Here is a 21008-nt window from a genome sequence, read left to right on the forward strand (position 1 = left end):
ATGTCACATATCAAAGATTAGCTCAAGGGAGACCACAGAGTATTTACTTTGAGAGTTCATTTTTCACCACTGATCTTGAAATCATTTTATATAAGACTTTCACATTTTTTCAGGCCACTTTTTCATATTTTGATAATGATTTCACATTTAAATAAAGGCTCCTTCCAGTGATCCCCTAAATATCAAGGAATGTCATTATCAATCCCTACTTAAAGAGAGCCTGTCACTTTGTCTATTCAGAGCAAAGTCATAGAGTCTGTCATTCCCCCCTGCTTATACCACTACACCACTCCCCTGCCGCTTTTTACACCAATGCAGCTGCCCCAAAATACCCAGTTTTGGCACCCTGCTATCATCTGACAGTGCTTGGATCTAGCAATTAGCCGCTATAACCCGGCACTGCATCATGGGAGGAAGTCACATGCTATCTCACAACCGAATTTTTGAAATTATATTAATATTGTAAAACCTATAGAACCTAAGATTTTAGTAACTGGGTTTTATACTTTGAAGTTGAGATACATTAGAGATACCGTTCCCCCTGCAGTGGGTCCTGTCCACACTGCACAGGTTCATTGCTTGTTTTGTCTAGGGGTTGATAAATAAGGTGAATTATAAATTCATAGGTGTGTGTATACCGTTTAAGTGCCAATAAAAATGATAAAGTGCTCATAATCCTAAAAATTCATAATAATTCACAAATCAAGTGCATAAGTGTAAAATCATAAGTGTACATAATCTTCACAATTCATAAAAAACAACTAAATGTAGCCAATACATAACAAAAAATCAATAAAGTTCAGTGCTTCCCGAGACATCAACCAAAAAGTGATAATATATAGTGGTCTGCAACTCCGATATGACTCCACGTTCTTTCGATGTAAGAAATGTCGTCACGGGAATATTCCCCTGAAGACATTTCTTACAACGAAACCAGTCGGGAAACCTCCCTCACTTTTTGGTAGATGTCTTGGGATCAGGGTGGATTTGATTTAAATCAAGTCGATTTAAATCACAATTTAAATCACTAGTAAAAAGGCTTAATTTAAATCAACTCGATTGAAATCATCATTTTTAAAGAGCAACTGTCATCTCTGTCCCAGAGCGGCTCCTCCTCTGACCCGCTACTGACTCACCAACACATTCTCATTCACTTTAATGGGACGGCTGGTGATGCGGCAGTGACACAACAAGGTGAGGGATATGGTGGCAGCAGGTGATTGGATGCCCACTAACAGGCTCTGCCATGATGGATCTGAAATGACAGGTGCTCTTTAAATGTAAGGACTTAATCTTGCTGGTAGTTAGATTCTTTAATATTTGCAAAGAAAATGAAGGTTTCCTATTTAGAATAATAAGCTGTCAGGTTTGTAAAACAGTGATATCAGAACTGATTCAATCATACAGTTTGCAGTATACATAGATTTGCAAAACAATGGGATAAAGGAATATTCCTGAACTTTGTTTTATCTCACGGTTACTGTGAAATTGTGTGAATGCATCAATGCAGTGCATATTATCTCAGCTTGCAGAGCTTGGATTCATTGAATGAGTTTACCAAAAATGGAAATATTGCAGAATATACAGCCTCATGCTACACAATAAGCTCCATTTCATGCTGAATAAACTAAATTATTAATGTATCTTAAAGTGGAGGGCCACCCTGGAAAAAAAAAATGCCACCAAAAATCCTAAAAAAAATTTAAAAAAAAATTTGGAAAAAAAAAAAATGTTATACTTACCTAACCCTTGTTGCTAGGCAGTCTTCCTAATCTGCCTCTTCCTATTCCGCGGCATGTTCTTCTCCTTGGTGAGCGGCCCCGTTGTTTTCTGGGAACTGTGTGTGTTCCCAGAACACCACGGAGCCATTCACAGATCGCCGCGCCGCTCGTGTGTGCGCAGTAGGAAACTGGCAGTGAAGCCGCAATGCTCCACTGCCTGTTTCCCTTACCTAGGATGGCGACGGTAAGGTTTCCCTTACCTAGGAGGGACGGGTCGGCCTCAGGCGGCCGACATCGCGGGCACCCAGGACAGGTTATTATTATTATTATTATTATTCAGGATTTATAAAGCGCCAACAGTTTACGCAGCGCTTTACAATATAAAAGGGAGACAATACAGTTATAATACAATACAATAGGATTAAGAGGGCCCTGCTCAGAAGAGCTTACAATCTAATAGGGTGGGGCAGGTGGTACAAAAGGTTGTAACTGTGGGGAATGAGCTGGTGGAAGTGGTAGGAGATTAGTTGGAGAAGTGATAGGCTTTCCTGAACAGATGAGTTTTCAGGGATTGCCTGAAGGTAGCAAGAGTAGGGGATAGCCGGATAGATGGAGGTAGCGAGTTCCAGAGGATGGGAGAGGCTCTGGAGAAATCCTGGAGACGAGCATGGGAGGAGGAGATGAGAGAGCTTGAAAGCAGGAGGTCTTGAGAAGAGCGGAGAGGTCGATTTGGGTGATATTTGGAGACAAGATTAGTGATGTAGCTTGGGGCAGAGTTGTGAATGGCTTTGTATGTTGTGGTTAGAATTTTGAATTTAATTCGCTGGGTGATTGGGAGCCAGTGTAGGGATTGAAGTAGAGGGTTGGCAGACACTGAGCGGTTGGTAAGGTGGATAAGTCTGGCAGCAGCATTCATGATAGACTGAAGAGGGGATAGCCTATGGAGCGGTAGGCCAATGAAAAGGGAGTTGCAATAGTCAAGGCGAGCGATAACAAGGGAGTGAATGAGGAGCTTGGTGGTTTCATTTGTTAAAAAAGGGCGAATTTTAGAGATGTTACGGAGGTGAATTCTACAAACTTTTGACAGCGATTGGATTTGAGGCTGAAATGACAAGTCAGAGTTTAGGATTACACCTAGTACCCTGGCGTGAGGGGAGGGACTGATGGTTGCATTGTTGATTTTGATGGAAAAGTCATGGAGGGGGGCACGGGCGGGGGGGAATATTAATAGCTCAGTTTTAGAGAGATTTAGTTTAAGGAAGTGGTGCGACATCCATGCTGATATGTCAGTTAGTAAGTTAGTAATGCGAGAGGAGACTGAAGGAGTGAGGTGAGGAGTAGACAGATAGATTTGGGTGACATCAGCGTATAAGTGGTATTGGAAGCCGTGGGCAGTTATTAAGTGACCAAGGGAGGAGGTGTAGATAGAGAAGAGAAGGGGTCCAAGAACCGAGCCTTGGGGGACCCCCACAGAAAGGGGCAATGGAGAGGAGGAGACAGAGTTGTAGGTGACACTGAAGGAGCGCTGTGATAAATAGCCAGAGAACCAGGATAGAGCAGAATCTTGGAGGCCAAGGGAATGTAGTTTATTGAGAAGGAGCGAGTGGTCAACAGTATCAAAGGCCGCAGAGAGGTCAAGTAGTAGGAGTATGGACTACTGGCTGTTGATTTTAGCAGTTAGTAAATCGTGAGTTTTAGTAAGGTAATTTCCGTGGAGTGCTGCGAGCGAAAGCCAGACTGTAAGGGGTCAAGAAGGTTATTTTCATTGAGGTAGTAGCTAAGACGGTTGTAGACTAAGCATTCTAGACGTTTAGAGGTGAACGGGAGTAATGAGATGGGTCTTAAGTTGTTCAGGTCGGTAGGGTCCAGTGAGGGCTTTTTAAGAATGGGAGTGATCTGCGCATGTTTTAGAGGGGAGGGGAAAATGCCACTAGAAAGGGAGAGATTGAAGATGTGGGTGAGGGAGCATAGGATAGAAGAAGAGGGTGACCGTAGTAGTTGTGAGGGAACAGGATCCAAGGGACAATTGGTTAGGTTGGCATCCGAGAAAATTTTTGTAACCTCTTCCGTAGTAGTCAATTCAAAAGAGGAGAGTGTTGAATGTGCTGCTGGGCAAGGTATGATGGGTGGGGAAGACGTACGCACAGTGGAGGTGTCCTCACGAATTGCATCAATCTTGTCTTTGAAGTGATTGGCAATCTCTTGGGCAGTGAGTGAGTTAGTGGGTAGAGGGGGTGGTGGACGAAGCAGAGAGTTAAAGGTTGAGAAGAGTAAGAAGGTAAGTGTACTTATTTAAAGTCAGCAGCTACAGTGTTTGTAGCTGCTGACTTTAAAATTTTTTTTTAGCTGGCCGGAATCCCGCTTTAAATAGAAAACTATCTTTACATAGATCTTTGCTCCAAAAGCATTTTATTAAAATAAATTAGATAAAATAAAAAAAAAATCGATTGAAATAAAAAAAATCAGATTTAAATTTTAAAAAATCAGATTTTTTGATTTTTTTAAAAAATATCCTTGATTTTTATCCACCCTGCTTGGGGCGCACTGAACATAGCATGAACTTTATGATTTTTAGTTATGTATTGGCTACATTTAGTTGTTGTTGTTTATTATGAATGTTGTAATTCTGTTGTGCAATCTGTGTCACTGTGTGAAGATTATGTACACTTATGATTTTGCACTTACACACTTGAACTGTGGATTATTATGAATTTTGAGGATTATGAGCACTTTATCATTTTTATTGGCACTTAAAGGTATACCCACCTATGAATTTGTAATTAATTGTATGAAATCTTTATTTATAGTTCTTAAAGGGACAGCGCACCTATTTTGTGTTGTGATAGTTATATATCTTGTATTCAGATATTCGAGTGCAGCGGTTCTTGGAAAGTTATACCAGTGCAAGATTCTTTAGTTTATTTAAAAAAAGGTGACTTATTTAATTCCTCACTCCCTCCAGCATCTGCCACTCTTCTCCGCTGTCTGATGCTCCTGAGATGTGGGGGACCCTCAAGATCCTCATGTACAATGCAGGACCATTGGTCCTACCCTGTACACAATGAGTTCAGAGAGCTGCAACTGGTCAGGCAGTAAAGTGCTTCTGAAGACTGGTTATGCAGCACGGAGAAAGCTGTGCCAGTGAAGAACAAGGGAAGTATTTAACCTTATTCCCCCCCCCCCCAGACAAAACAAGTAGCTAACCCTTGTGGTACAGAGGGGTGCCCACTGCAAGAGTAACTTTTTCTCCAGTCCAGAGTTCAGCTTAAAGTGGTTGTAAACGCAAAGAAAGTTTACTGCCAGCCTTACTGTTCTACCAAGCCATACTACACTGTGTACATGTTTGTACAAAATGATGCTTCTATACTTTATTTAATTTAGTTTCTGGCCGGTCAAATGACATCCGGCCGCTCTACTACCCCGATCTAAGGGCTACAGCGGGGGCCAGATCCCCTTCTGATGTCAGCCGGGAAGGTCACATGACTGCTGTGCTGTCCACTCAGCCCCTCCTGCTGTAGCCCTTATATTGGGGTAAGAGAGCATCCGGAAATGAACTGAAATAAGGTATTTAGAGGCATCATTTTTTAAAAACACGTACACAGTGCAGTATGGCTTGGTAGAACAGAGGGGCTGGCAGTGATCTTTCTTTAACTTTCTGCCAGCTTCTAATAGCGGCAGGAGGGGAGGGGCTGGGAAGAGATCGGCTCACATACACAGGAGCTGACAGGCAGGGAAGGAGGAGGAAGAGAGGAGAGTAGCAGGATGACAGAGGCACATAACCTGACCACAGTATAATGGATCAGCAGCCATGATTACTGTGGTTAGCACACTAAGGGGGACACAGGAACAGGCAGGATCAACCAGGTTTTTTAAAGCATGGAAAGGGACAGATTAGACAGCACAAGCACTGTGCTGTTTAATCTGCTATTTAGGGAAAAGGATCTCTCTTTTTTTTTTTTAAGGGTTACAACCTCTTAAAGAATATTGCTGACCTTTGCTAAACATTTCAAAATGTGTCTAAAACATACACTACTACAGGTCAGTTCCTCTTTAAAGCTTGTTTACTTATTGTTAAGAATATTTAAAAGACCATAGCCTAGTCACAGGTTTGTTTTAAGCAACTAAAATAATTTTACTTACATTTGTCATATGACAGGAAAAATGTACTACTTTACAAAACTATAAGAAGCCAACATGTAAATCAGACCATCATCACCCAACTTTAATTGAAATACCACTTATGGATGGACTGACTCTTTAGCAACATATGTATAAATGACTATTGCAGGAGATGTGGCACTTTTCCTCTTGCTAAAAAAAAGAAAGTTTCAGCTTGAATTCTCCTTTAATACTACAGCTTCTGGAGTCATCAGCTCTGAAAGAAGATGAATCTGCAAGCAGCTGGATCATCTCTCCGAGACGTACGCTAAGTACACAGTCTGCCTGTTCTTGCAATCACACTTCATAGTTATCATAACTACAAAACACAGAACATTTTGCCTTCGTGCTGAGTATTTAGAATGTAAAATGCTGACATAAATCACAGCACAAAGTTTAAGGAAAGAGCTAGAAGTACAATCGTACAGAACAAAATGACAGCATATGGAAAGCCTCAAGGCAGCTTTCATTGCTCCATAGGAGCACCAGCACAACTACCCAACATCATGGGAATGCCAAAAGATAATTTATCAAGAAGACTACCTTCCTAGGCTGCCACAGTCTGTAATGACAGATATATTTTAAAGCCAAACATATGTGGACAGCTGACCATCACACCTACAGTGTTTGAGCTTGTTGAGTATGGCGGACTCATTCCAAAGACCATATACATTGATATACAGCTGCCTCCATTACGAAAACAGCCTCCACTCCTCTAGAAAGGCTTTCCCCAAGAGTTTGGAGTATGTCTGTGGGTATTTGTGGCTGTTCATCCAAAAGAACATTTGTAAGGTCAGGTACCGATGTTGAATGACAAAACCTGGCTCACAATCAGTATTTAAATTGATGTTTAGTTGGGTTGAGGTCAGGTTCCTCCACACCAAACTCATCAAACCATGCTTATGTGGAGCTGACTTTGGTGCAGTCATACTGGAACAGAAAAGGGCCTTCCTCAAAGTGTTGCCACAAGATTGGAAGTGCACAAATTTTCTAAAATGTCTTTTGCGTTAATAGTATCCATTAATGGAAACACTTGAACTGATACTTTTGATAGTGTAGTAGGTATAATGCATAGGTATCCACAAACTCTTGTCCATTTAGCATATGAGAAGGATGCCATTGCTGACTACCGTATATACTCGAGTATAAGCCGACCCGAATATGAGCCAAGGCACCTAATTTTACCACAAAAAACTGGGAAAACTTATTGACTCCAGTATACGCCTATGGTGAGAAATGCGCAGCTACTGTAAGTGGAAAAGAGGGTCAACAGTGCCCATTTGCAGCCTCACTGTGCCCATTTGCATGCCTCACTGTGCCCATCTGCAGCCATAGGTCCCCCAAACTTCAAACTCGGTAGTTAAGGGTTCCTAGATGCCCCCTAGCTGCAGCGAAAATTTGGGGTCTCCGGACCCAAAGGGTCCCGAAATGACATTGCTGCAGATGGACACAGTTGACCGACTTTGGGGCCCCGTATCTCGGGGCACTTGGTGCTAGGAACCCAAAATTTGGTGTGCAAACCCAGTGGAACTAGCACTACAACATCCTAGCACCAAGTGGCCCGGAGATATGGGGCCCCAAAGTCGGTTCGGAAAATGTCAAGCACTTACTTCACTAAGATTCGACTGACTACACAGTAAAAAAAAAAAGGGATGAAGCCATAAGATCATCATGAAATCAAGACAACGGCTGGCCACGGCTGCCTAACGTGCACTGGCAAAGCCACACATCAGGGATCAGGAGCACAACTGTGAGACAGTAATCACCCTATAAAGAAAGTGCTTGAAAATTACCTTTAAGGCAGGATCACCAGCAATTATTCTCCTGAAAGCCGCAGATGTAAACATATTAAAATATTTTTTGAAATTACATTATATGTTAAAGTTTATATGACATTTTAGTGATAGACGTTTAGATATACTTTATAGGACCAAAATAATGAATATTTAATATTGTGTTATGCCCTGTACACACGGTCGGACTTTGTTCGGACATTCCGACAACAAAATCCTAGGATTTTTTCCGACGGATGTTGGCTCAAACTTGTCTTGCATACACACGGTCACACAAAGTTGTCGGAAAATCCGATCGTTCTAAACGCGGTGACGTAAAACACGTACATCGGGACTATAAACAGGGCAGTGGCCAATAGCTTTCATCTCTTTATTTATTCTGAGCATGCGCGGCACTTTGTCCGTCGGATTTGTGTACACACGATCGGAATTTCCGACAACGGATTTTGTTGTCGGAAAATTTTATATCCTGCTCTCAAACTTTGTGTGTCGGAAAATCCGATGGAAAATGTGTGATGGAGCCTACACACGGTCGGAATTTCCGACAACAAGGTCCTATCACACATTTTCCGTCGGAAAATCCGACCGTGTGTACAGGGCATTATAGTGTGTTTTTAAGCAGCAGGTGCCCCACCCCAGTCCTGTTCCTTGAAAGGTCTAATGTAAATGTCCTGCAGATAAAAGGGATGTAAACATAATGATTTATTTGTGCATTTATTTTTATATCACTGTTATGACAATTTTCCCAAGTGAGGGATTTACAAGAGAAAGAATTAGCAGTCAGAGGGGATGTTCCTGGGCGACTGCGCCCGCTAATTACAGCGAATGACTGTTCAAACGAGCGGATCATCTCACCGTGAAATTATGCATTCCCATTAATGTGACAAATGTTACTCTGGATCGCAATCAAATGCGGACAAACAAAGAGGGCCGTTCAAAGAGGGCGACCATACTTGCTTTCATCTGACTGTAACATAGCAGGAAGATAGCTTAGAAGGGATGGTCAGATATCTAAGTCAAGTGGCAGATTTATAAGCGGCCATCAAGGAAGTGGAAATAATTCAGTAGCTTTCTAAACAATGTGCATTCTGCTACTGATCTTTCCGCTGTTTACATGGGTCATGTACTTAAAATACGGCTTAAAGCTAAACTCCAGACAGATGTAAAAACATGTCACTAAATCCTGTTATGTATTTATTAAAAAGGAGGAGTTTTAAATCAAGCTTCTATAAGGCTCTAAATACTGCCTTTATATTAGCTCCCTGTAATTTACTGCACTGGTTTAGTCTATGGGAGAAAAGGGCATCACATTGAAGAAATTCTGCTGTATTGCTCTGCACACTGTTGTCAATTAACAGTGTGAACAGGCCTTTAGGTGGAGAGTCCTGCTGCCTCTTCAATGTCCAATCAGCAGGCTAGGAAACGGCCATTTACCTAGCAACAGTACTCTGTGCTATGCTCACATGCAATCTGGCCGATCAGCTGCAGCCAATTTCTGTGTGGCTAGTACAGCTGTCCCTGGATGCAAAGGGGTTGATTTACTAAAGGCAAATAGACTGTGCACTCAAGTCCAGTTGCTCCAGAGCTTAGTAAATGAGGTAAAGCTTTACTTTGTAATAAGAACCCAATCACGTGCAAGGAAAATGAAAAAGAAAACGGCATTTTTGCTTGTACATGAATGGATGATGGAAGCAAGCCGAACTTCTGCTCATTTACTAAGCTCTGGAGCAACTGCAAAGTGCACAGTCTATTTCCCTTTAGTAAATCAACCCCAAACTGTCTGCATCCAGCCCCAGTCAAAGGTTCTATTTGCATGCAGCTGCTCGAATGAACAGCGGTGGCGCTAACCACTGAGTTATAGAGGTTACAAATCTGGCTGCACTCATGATTGTTTGCACTGTGTGCAATAGGGCTGAAGTTTCTCTGCTAGCAAGAATTGTAAAATTTTGCCTCCAGGGTGTGGTAGGCCGCGACCTCTGCTCCTGTGTTTCACGGAGAGGGCCATCTTGCGTCAGGCCTGGAAGGAAGAGAGTGCCCCGCTTCTTTTATAGCTACTCCCAGCAATCTTCCTAACAGCAGCAAAGATCCATGGGATATGTAGTCCGGACACATAATCAGGTATAGCAATCATCTGGCAGGAGAACTACTCGTCCCACAGTCCTTTCCGCTGGGCACACAAATATGATGTCACCTGATACACTGAGCACTAGAGGGACAGGTGAGGCTTTGAAAGACCCAGGATATGGTGCTTTACAATTGTAGTCCTCTTTGTTACATTTCTTTGGGCTTTTTTGCTTTTATTTTCCTGGTCATTCTGCTAAAACACACTTTCTGTCCTAGAGTGACAACCCTCACTCACTGCACTGCATCTATGCAGTAAAGGATTTGTGACCCTAGACTACCTTTCTGACCTGGACTACTTCCCCTACATAGGCATGCGCAGGGAGTGTGCCAGGTGTGCCTGGGCACACCCTAATCACTCTGTTTAGTGGCAATTCCCCCTACTGCCTGGGCTTCCCCCGTGTTGCACCCCCTGCAGTGCCGCTGGCCTCCCTACTCTTCTCTCCCCCAGCTGCTGCGGGGGATGCTTCAGGATGGAGAGCGAAGTACTATTTTATTTACTGACCCCTTCCTTTTTCAAATGAACAAAGTGAACACACTCACTCAGTGTATTCATTCATAGCTGAAGCATAGTAAACTTGGTTTACTATGCTTCAGTTTGTGAATGAACAGGAAGGTGCTCAACACAGAGCACTTCTCATTCATTTGGTTGAACTGGATGGACTTGTGTCTTTTCTCAACCAGATTAACTATGTAACTATGTGGCTTCACAGAGCCTGGGGACCCGTAATTCACAGCTTAGGCTGCAGAGAAAGATATGTGTGTTTGAGCTTTGGGGTGCACACCCTAATGCAATAGGCTGCACACAGCTATGTCCCCCTTTCCTCATTTCCATAAATTGAGGGGTGCACAAATTTCACTACAAGATGCAACAAGGACATCGAATTTCCATCAGGGACTACAGGATTTTTTCGGTACTTACAGAAAATGTTTTTAGCATGAAAATTAAAACGAATGCAGCCACCACAACTAAGAACTTGTAATCCGCAATATATTACATTTTTGCTATTGAGATTAAACAAACTTTAAATACTGTATTTATTGGCGTATAACACTCACTTTTTCACCATGAAAATCGGGTGCAAATAGCGTGTGCATGTTATACGCCAATACTTCAATTTTAGCTGCCTTTGAGGGGACAGGGAGGGTGGCGGGATGAGTGCCGTCAGATTAAATACAGTGAGAATTTCCTGTTTACTTGGCGGCCTCTGTAATAGAAAGTCCCGTCTCCAGGGCTGCCATTGGACCACTGTTCTGTCTATCATAGGAGATTCTCACTGTATGTAATCTGTCTGCGCTTGTCCCGCCCCCCTCCCTGTCCCCTCTAGGCTGCAGATGGGCATCGATCAGGCTGCACTGATGGCAGTGGTGAGGCTGCTGTATTGATGGCAGTGGTAAGGCTGCTGCATTAATGGCAAGGCTGCTACATTGATGGCAATGGTGAGGCTGCATTGATGTAGACTAATGAGGCTGCATTGATGGCACTTGTGAGGCTGCAGATGGGCATTAATCAGGCTGCATTGATGGCAACGGTGAGGCTGCAGATGGGCACTGACCCTTATTTTGCTTCAAAGTTCCTTATTAAAAATTTTATTTTTTTTCCTGAAACTTCCCTCTTAAAATTAATGTGCGTGTTATACGCCGATAAATACGGTACCTAAGTGCTATAACTTTAGTAGGCATGACCCCCATTATACATAACATGTCTCTAGAAGATCTTCCCTCTTAGTAGAGTCTGCTGTTTAATGTGAGTTTGACATGCTTGCTTTATTTTAATACAACAGCTACCTACAGAATATATTTGGATGATTTATGTTTCTTTATTAAATTCAAATTCTGCAAGAGTACTGTATGTACAGGAAATGTTCAAATGAAAAGGAACAAAAATGTTACGCTGACCAGTTATTTTCTACAAGGGTGAGCGATAAGCGCGTCCTGCCACAGTCACAAAGAATGCTTTATTCATGACAAACTCTAGAACAGGATTATGTTGAGAAACTTTCTGTTCATGTTTGCTAATTTCATAATGTTTGTTAATGTCAAACTATGTGAAAAAGCAGGTTATTGCAATTGTTACCCAGTACATTACTGTATGTGTACAACAGCCTTTCTCAAACTTTTTACCATGGAGAAACCCTTGAAATAACCTTTAGGTCTCAGGGAACTCCTGGTAATAATTATTATATCTACACCTCATGGCACATTAGTGTGAACAGTAAGTTCTAGATAAAGGAATAAAGAAAAGAATAAGCATTTGTGTTTTTTGCACCCGGGACTGCTCTATATAATAACATTATTTTTGCAGTACTATTAATGATAATGAAGTGAAACAAAATAATAATAACGCCAAGAGAAGAAACCCAATGAAAATTGAAGTTTCTTCACCGTGGTTGTCAGTGGAAAGTGCCCCCGTGCCTTGAAGGTCAGTGAAGTGACCCTTTACACCGGTGGTAAATAAGATATGGGCCCCCTTAAACTGGTAGTCAGTGGGAGAAGGGCCCATTACACTGGTGGTCATTGGGAAGAATGCTCTGTATATTGGAGGTCAAAGGGAAGAATGCCCCTTATGGTACTGGTCAGTGGAAGATTGATCCCTTACGGTATCGGTCACTTGGAATAATGCCCCCTTACAGATAGCTAAAAAGATCATTGGTGTCATATCTAAAAGGTGGAAATTTCTCACTGACCAAAGAACCCATGGCAACCTGTAATGGAAACCTGGTTGAGAAAGACAGGTACACAATATATTCCACGGGGAAATAATGTAATTGTGTTAAGGACATACAATATAACCTTTTGTTTTGGAATAGAGTGTCAAGATAAGCCCCGTACATGTGGGCAGAATGTCAGGAGACATTTGCCGGTACAAAAAATACTGCCGACATTCTGCACGTGTGTTAGTGCACAATTCTGGGTAAAATGAGAATCACAATTTTTTTGCTTAGAAGATAGATTCTCGCGGCGTAACGTCATCTTTCACATTAAAACAAAAAAATTGGGCTAACTTTACTGTTTCGTTTTTTTTTTTTTTTATTCATTAAAGTGTATTTTTTCCCAAAAAATTGCGTGTGAAAGACGGCTGGGCAAATACAGTTTGACATAAAACATTGCAGCAATTGACATTTTATTCCCTAGAGTCTCTGCTAAAATATATATAATGTTTGGGGGTTCCAAGTAATTTCCTAGCAAAAAATATTGATTTTATCTTAAGAAACAAGTGTCAGAAAAAGATTTAGACTTTAAGGCCTCTTTCACACGAGGGATTCGTATGTCCGTTTTTCATCCTTCCGTTTTCGGATGAAAAACGGACATACATTCATCCCTATGGAGCGTCGGATGTCAGCGGTGACATGTCCGCTGACATCCGACCCCGCTCCGATCCGAAAAGTGTAACGGAGGAAAAACCTACTTTTCCATCCGTTTTCGGATCGGATCGGGTGACGACGAACACTACGGTCCGTTATCATCCGATCCCCCCATAGGGGAGAGCGGCGCTCTGACAGGTCCGTAGCTGCACAGTGTGCAGCGATGGACCTCTCATCTTCCTGCTCAGCGGGGATCGGCGGAGCGGTCCCCGCTGAGCAAGCGGGTGTTCACGGGGCGGATCATCACTGATCCGCCCCGTGAGAAAGAGCCCTTAGTGGTTAAACTTCCTGCATTTACACTTGTTTAAAAACTTGGCAGACTGCCTGGATTTTTTTTCTTTACACACAGAAGTTTCCCTTTGATCTAAGAAGGAAGAGTTATACAATGTTTCTTTTTAAAACTTGGCATACTGCCCAATGTTTTCTTTTGACAGCTGAGTGAGCAGATAAAAAGTCTCTCCACTTGTTATATGAAAGAATCGGCAAACTCTCCAACAGTGATCGTCAGTGGGGTTGAATCAAGATCACGATTTTTTAACGATTAATTGTGCAGCTCTACTGTGCTTATGTTGGTCTGTCCAACAGAAGCCGGCCGTTCGGCTGGCTTCAGTCGGACGTGCATGCTGGAAAAACCAACAGCCGACCAACTCCCGATCAGCGCTCTCAACCAATGGCAGAGAGCACTGATCTGAGTGTTCTGGCAGAGGGGCGATTCCCCATCAGAACACAACAGCTCAGCGGGGGAGATCGCTGGACTAACCACACATTGTTAGTACAGTGGCTCCCAACCAGAGATGTCAGGTTTTTTTTCGTGCACGAAAAAAACTATAGTGTGTACCCAACCTAAAACCCCAGCCACTCATATCATTTAATTTTTGCAGATCGAACACTGTAGAGGTTTTGGCTACTTCACAACTGTTCTGCCTAAATCATCTCAATATATTTTGCTTTATTTATATCCTAATTTTTGGAGGGCGACCAGAGTAAAAAGTGGTATATGGTTTTTATGCTGTATCTCAAAAACTAGAGCTGGTAGGGAAAAATGTTTCCTGTTTTTGGTTTCAGCAGGTCAGATATACCCAGGAACAGGTCTAACATTGAAAATGTGTGGTGGCCTGTGAAAATTAACATCTCCCAACTGTTCCTGTTCACCTGAAAGTTTTGGGTGTTTCTGCCCACCTGTATGGGTTCCCCTCATACTGACCACACAGGTGTGCATACCATGACCCCCCCCCAAGAGATATAAAATAAACCCTGTTAGATAGCTGCAACCCCAGCAACTACCAAAAACTGAGAAAAATGTTTTGGGTGCATATAGGTTATTACACACAAACATATTTTCTTTTTAACTGGTTCTCACAAGGGGCAGAATTGCTATGTTATAGGGTCTAACGTGGTACTGCATAGGCACAATTTTAATTGTGCCTAAGCAGTACCCTGAAATTGTACCTCTTGTCTTGAATTCCTTCTGAAAAACAGCAGTACTCTTCCTTCTTTGTAAGTGTGCTTGGGCACCCTTGTACCTCTCATAAATGTATATCCGTAGTGTGAGATCTAAGGCACTGCTGCCTCTGACTGGTAGTCTCAGTGGATTTGGAGTGAGATTTGGTGATGACACTGCCGTTCTGCTCACTGTTCTCCATGCTGGAGGCTAAAATGAGGAAGCAAAGCCCTGCCTCTACCATAATTGTAGACTCTACATACAGACACAGTGCAAAACAAGGCATGATAAGTCAGTAGTAGGGAAAAGTCCTTTTGGGGATAGCTTTCAGAGTTCATTTCCTCTTGAAGGAAGCATTTTCCATTTACATTGGGCTTAATTTTATAAGTATCTAAAAATAAAACATTTAGTCTATTAATAACCGATCAAATTCAAACCTACACTGGGAAGAGTGAACATTTTAATCTAATTGGTTGCTCTGGGGTAATACAGATATACAGATTTATTTCACACTCAAATTTATATGACTGGCTATGTCTAATCCTGCTTTTTTATCTTTCAGCACAATAACAAGCCCAATAATATAAGCATTTTTAGGCATTAATGTTGCAAAAGACCTTGCAATAACTGGAGCCATCATGGTGTGCAGTTTAATTACTGAACTGGGAGAGTCATTACACATTAAAAGACACTATAACATTTTATACAGCCTACATTATCATTTTACACCACTTTAACTAAAACTTTAGAGCAGCCTGTAAAATATTAAAACCCCATTTTAAACTAGGAAACCAGATAGTCAAAAAAAAAATAATAAAAAATAGAGGGCAAGGAAAAGGGAAATTTTTCAAATAAATGGCAATTATCAGAGGTGTCATTTATTTCTTGGTGGGAAAAATTAAACTAACTGTCTGTGGTGCAGTGTCCCCCTGCAGGAAACAATTGCTATTTGTCACTGTAATCTTCAGCTGCTGCAGCCATTTAAAGGATAACAGTACGTTCTACCTAAATTTCACATCAGGAATTGGCAGGAGATGTTTATTGAATCTGTAAACGTGAAGGTCTACCTGTGTGCCACCAGATGTGTGGTGTGCACTGACTGGCATCATACTGGCAGTAGTAGAGGGCAGCAAAGGACTTGAGAGGAAGACAAGAGACAGGGGCTGTGCCAGGCTGGATCATAGCATATAACTGTCAGCATGGCATAGATTTTTATCACTGGAGCCTGTAGTTTACAGCATCTGGCACCAAAAGAACCCCTCTCTGCTACCATCGCATCTTTTACAGAGAACACTTCTAATTTTACTGAATCTGGAATTATTAGACTGTGTAAATACTGTATGTTTATGGTAGCCAATGCGTGGCCATTCATTGACCAGGGTGAAACCAGTCCTGATGGTATGATTCACTTCTGAATTGAATAATTGTATGTAGTATAATCTGTAATACAATAACAATACTATGGCAATCAGCAGTAATTAATGAAGGGCAGCACAGCATTAACAGTGGAGTGTGTAATGTACTGCACAGTGTACAGAATGGGGCAGGCTGGATTATGTCCATTTCAGCATAGTGTAAACAGAGGGATGGTTTGCAGCAGTTGGGGACTGGTGGCAATTTTTTTTGGGGGGGGGGGACAAACAGTGCACTGCCCCCCCCCCCACAGTCGGGTCGGTCAGTCGGTGCACTTACCTTAGCCATGGCGGGCGATCACGGGCAGCTTCCCTGGCTTTTCTCCATGGGCATTATGAGCAACTTCTCCTTCCCCTGCTCGGCGGCTTCCGTCTCCTCCCTCCTCCTCGGCGGCCAGTCAGAAAGCTTCTCCTTTCGGCCAATCAGGAAACATGTCTCAGACGAATAGTGAATATTCATTTGCTATTCTAACACACCTGGGTGGGCTCCGAGCGCAATGCTCTGTGCCCGCAGTCCACCCTATTTTGAAGCCTATTAGAGCCTCTAGCTCCAATCGGTGCTTCAAAAATCACCCCTGCCACTGTAATTCATGCGCCCTGCGTCCTGAAAGGGGCTGGACGCATGAATAGGGGGTGGTGGCGGCATGGATAGGGGAAGCGGCGCCCATGCACCCTAAATGGACGGGCCGCCCCTGGTTTGCAGAATGTAGCATACAACAAAGCCACAATGGGCACACTTTTGTAAGTATCATAGTAGATAGGGAGGTCTGTGCCTGCAGCACACATCACACTCCTTAATGAAGGAGGATGGAGATGAGGCTTTCATTCACTCACTTCCCAAATTTTACCTTTAATACCTAATTCCAGCAATTGCAACCCTGCAAGCTGTTCTCAAATTATCATTGTAGTTATTTGAAAAGGAAAATACTTATTTAGATACTTACATTTTATTAAATCCCACTTCCTGGTTATTCCAAGGCACTGGTGATGTAGCCAGTGCCTCCTGGGAAGGTCACCAGTGCCTTCCAAGGAGATCTTGTCTGTAAACAGCAAGATTTCAAGACCTCCCTAGAGATATTGCAGTTCACTAATAGTAAATATTAGACTCCTTCAGATTGGAACATTATTTCAAGGATTCCTTCATGTTAAAATGTTGAGAAAAGCTGATGTAGGATAGAAAAACCTGAGCATTATAGATGGGAGAGCGAGTGGCAGCTACATTTAGGCTAAGAAGAAGGGGGCAGAGACTCAAATGACAGCACTGAAATTTTGCCACTGGAGTCCCAAAAAAGATATAAGCTGTCAATTGACCCAACTTACTACTACCAAGACAAAACGAAACATTAAGTGCCGGTTCACACTAGCACGATGTGGGAACCAGTGCGATTCCAGTGCCGGTTCCCGCATCGCATAGGACTCACAGGCAGTTCACACTGCCCTATGCGGACTTCTGCGGGTGTCAATAGAAAGTTAATCACACCCCCAGATCGGGTTGCATATTGCAGGGAGAACTGTCAAATGGTGCAGGAATCGGATCATCCGATTCCAGTGCAGATTAAAAAAAAGGTCCTGCGCCATTTTGGTTCGAATGTGATGCAAATACAATTTCATTTGTGCCCTGGCACGTGGCCCTGTCCTACATGCTGGAGGTTAATGTAGACTCAGTACAATGCCGAAGAATCAAAGTTTAGCTCTTGATGCTTTGTCTTTGTCACAGAGATCAGTTGTGGAAATTATTCACATCTGCTGCTGGTAACATCAAAATGTATTAAGATTAAAGGAAAACGATAACACATGGCAGTAACCCCGTTCATAGAATGCAGACGTGGCATTTAGGAAAACAAAATAGCTATTTGTAATCTCCTTAAGCAGAACTCCAGTCTGAAAGCTTGGTCACATGGCTATTCTTGCTGCCCCCTCTGAAATAAGATCTTATTAGAGGGAACTTGATGGGCAGTGAGAAGGTGATGTGCAGCCTTCATAGCGCTGGTTTTAACTGTCAAACTGCCAACCCATCACATAACAACAATGTACATTGCACGCAGTTACAGGGCCTTGGTAGCGCACCCCTATGCACTCGATTCAAGTTCGGCAGTGGTACTGCCTACCAAATGCTGTTTAATTTTTGCAGCCGCATGTATACAGACCACAGTGGCTGCATTTCTTTGTTTAGGTGGGCAGTTGGGGGGGGGGGGTAAAACTGCTGCTCAACTGCCCACCTTTACTGCCCACTGGTCGCCCATGTGAATGAGCCCTAACAAATAAGCAAGAAGCGTTTTGTGAAAATGAGAAGCTATAAAAGTCAACATATGCACCAAATAAACTATTTTTATTTGCGGTTCTTGTAATACAAGAGCATCACTTATACAGCCCAGGTTTGACAACGTTTAGGTGTTTCCCTATCTGTGCTGAATATGTAAAGCGCCTTCATACCTCCATACCAAGTATCAAGAGGGCTGAGTATTTTACTTTCTTCTTCCAAAGTCACCTACTTATATTATATGACCAAAATATTATGGACACCCCTCCAAGGTATTGAGTTCAAGTGTTTCCAGAAAAGTATACAGTTATAATTAGGCTTACAAATATATTCTAGACCAGGAGTCTCCAGACCCCTGTCCTGTGGGGCGCATCAGGTCTGCTACTATGTTTTCTCTGGCCCGCATCTCACTCAGACACTGTCGGCACTCTGATGGGGACACAGATATGGGGGAGACTGTTATGGGGGACACAGATATGGGGAAGACTCTGTTGGGGACACTTATATGGGGAAGACTCTGATGGGGACACTGATATAGGGGAAACAGATGTGGGGGAGACTGTGATGGGTACACAGATATGGGGGACAAAGATATGGGGGAGACTGATCAGGGACACAGATGTGCGGAAAGGCTCTGATGGGGACACAGATGTGTGGAAAAGCTCTGGTGGGGACACAGATGTGGGGGAGATTGTGATGGGGGACACAGATGTGGGGGAGACTGTGATGGGGGACACAGATGTGCGGAAAGGCTCTGATGGGGACACAGATGTGTAGAAAGGATCTGCTGGGGACAAGATTGTGTTGAAAAGGTCTGAAGGAGACACAGATGTGCGGAAAGGCTCTGATGGGGACATAGATGTGCAAGGAGACTCTGATGGGGACAGAGATGTGAGGGAAGGCTCTCATGGGGGCATAGATGTTGGGGAGACTCTGATGGGGACACAGATGTGTGGAATGGCTCTGGTGGAGACACAGATGTGGGGGAGACTCTGATGGGGGACACAGATGTGCAGAAAGGCTCTAATGGGGACACCGATGTGCAGAAAGGCTCTAATGGGGACACAGATGTGCAGAAAGGCTCTGGTTGGGTCACAGATGTGCAGAAAGGCTCTAATGGGGACACAGATGTGCAGAAAGGCTCCAATGGGGAGACAGATGTGTAGAAAGGCTCTTGTTGGGTCACAGATGTGCAGAAAGGCTCTAATGGGGACACAGATGTGTGGAAAGGCTCTAATGGGGACACAGATGTGCAGAAAGGCTCTGGTTGGGTCACAGATGTGCAGAAAGGCTCTAATGGGGACACAGATGTGCAGAAAGGCTCTAATGGGGACACAGATGTGCAGAAAGGCTCTAATGGGGACACAGATGTGCAGAAAGGCTCTGGTTGGGTCACAGATGTGCAGAAAGGCTCTAATGGGGACACAGATGTGCAGAAAGGCTCTAATGGGGACACAGATGTGCAGAAAGGCTCTGGTTGGGTCACAGATGTGCAGAAAGGCTCTAATGGGGACACAGATGTGTGGAAAGGCTCTGGTGGGAACACAGATGTGAGGAACAGCTCGGATGAGGACACATATGTGCAGAAAGGCTCTAATGGAGACACAGTTGTACGGAAAGGCTCTGATGTGGACACAGATGTGTGGAATGGCGCTAAAGGAGACACAGATGTGCGGAACGGCTCTGATGGGGACACAGATGTGCGGAACAGCTCTGATGGGGACACGGATGTGTGGAAAGGCTCTGATGGGGACACAGGTGTGCAAAAAGGCTCTGTTGGGGACAGGGATGTGTTAAAAGGCTCTGAAGGGGACATAGATGTGTGGAAAGGCTCTGATGGAGACACAGATGTGCAGAAAGGCTCTGATGGGGACACAGATGTGCGGAACAGGTCTGATGGGGACACAGATGTGCGGAAGACTCTGATGGAGAAACAGATGTGAGGGAAGGCTCTGATGGGGGTATAGATGTGGGTGGAGACTCTTATGGGGACACAGATGTAAGGGAAGGCTGTGATGGAATCATGGATGTGTGGGGAGGTACATTCATTAATTTATAAATAACAGATTTTTTTTTTCGACCCTCAAATATGTGTAAAATTTGCAATGTGGCCCTCCTAAAAAGTTTAGAGACCTCTGTTCTAGACAATTGTGGTAGCAGTTTTGCAAGTCCCTTTTTCTGTTCCAGTATGACTGTGCCCCTGTGCACAAAGCCAACTCCATAAAGATATAATTTATGGAGCTTGATATGGAGAAACTAAAATGGTCTGACCTTAACCCTATTGAACACCTTTGGGATAAATTGAAACACCAATTGCAAGCCAGTATGTGACATCAAAAATGCTCTTTTGGTTGAATGGAAACACTTTTCCACAAACAAACTCCAAATTCTTGTGGAAAGCCTTCCCAGAGTGCTAGTAATGTTCCCCTTTCTCATAATGAACAACAGAGTGGAGCCAGCTGTCAATCTAAGCAGTTGAGGCAGGAGGTTTCCTCTAAAGGATTCCTTCAGTGCTGTCTGTGCTGTAAGGGCAAGGGGCACTTATGAATCAAGATTATGCCCCGAATGGCAGAGCACACATCAAGGTGGCTACACTGGGCTGGGCAGAGTTGCCACCCTAAAGATCGGAAACAATCTTTCAAAGTTTTCCAAGAGCTTGTTTGGCTGAATGAAAGCCTGAAACCAGATAAAAAAAACAGCCAATAGTGTAGCTATGCTTTTACATAGTATTTATCCT

At 43.2% G+C, this 21008-nt stretch overlaps 1 protein-coding gene across 6 annotated transcripts in view; it reads right to left on the reverse strand.

The window, feature by feature from the left end:
* TSPAN9 (tetraspanin 9) overlaps positions 1-21008 on the reverse strand; it is a 556918-nt gene that overhangs the window by 464762 nt on the left and 71148 nt on the right. The gene's annotated exons all lie outside the window — the stretch shown is intronic.

The sequence above is a fragment of the Aquarana catesbeiana genome, linkage group LG03, assembly GCF_042186555.1.
Source record: "Aquarana catesbeiana isolate 2022-GZ linkage group LG03, ASM4218655v1, whole genome shotgun sequence".
In the NCBI taxonomy this organism is placed as follows: domain Eukaryota; kingdom Metazoa; phylum Chordata; class Amphibia; order Anura; family Ranidae; genus Aquarana; species Aquarana catesbeiana.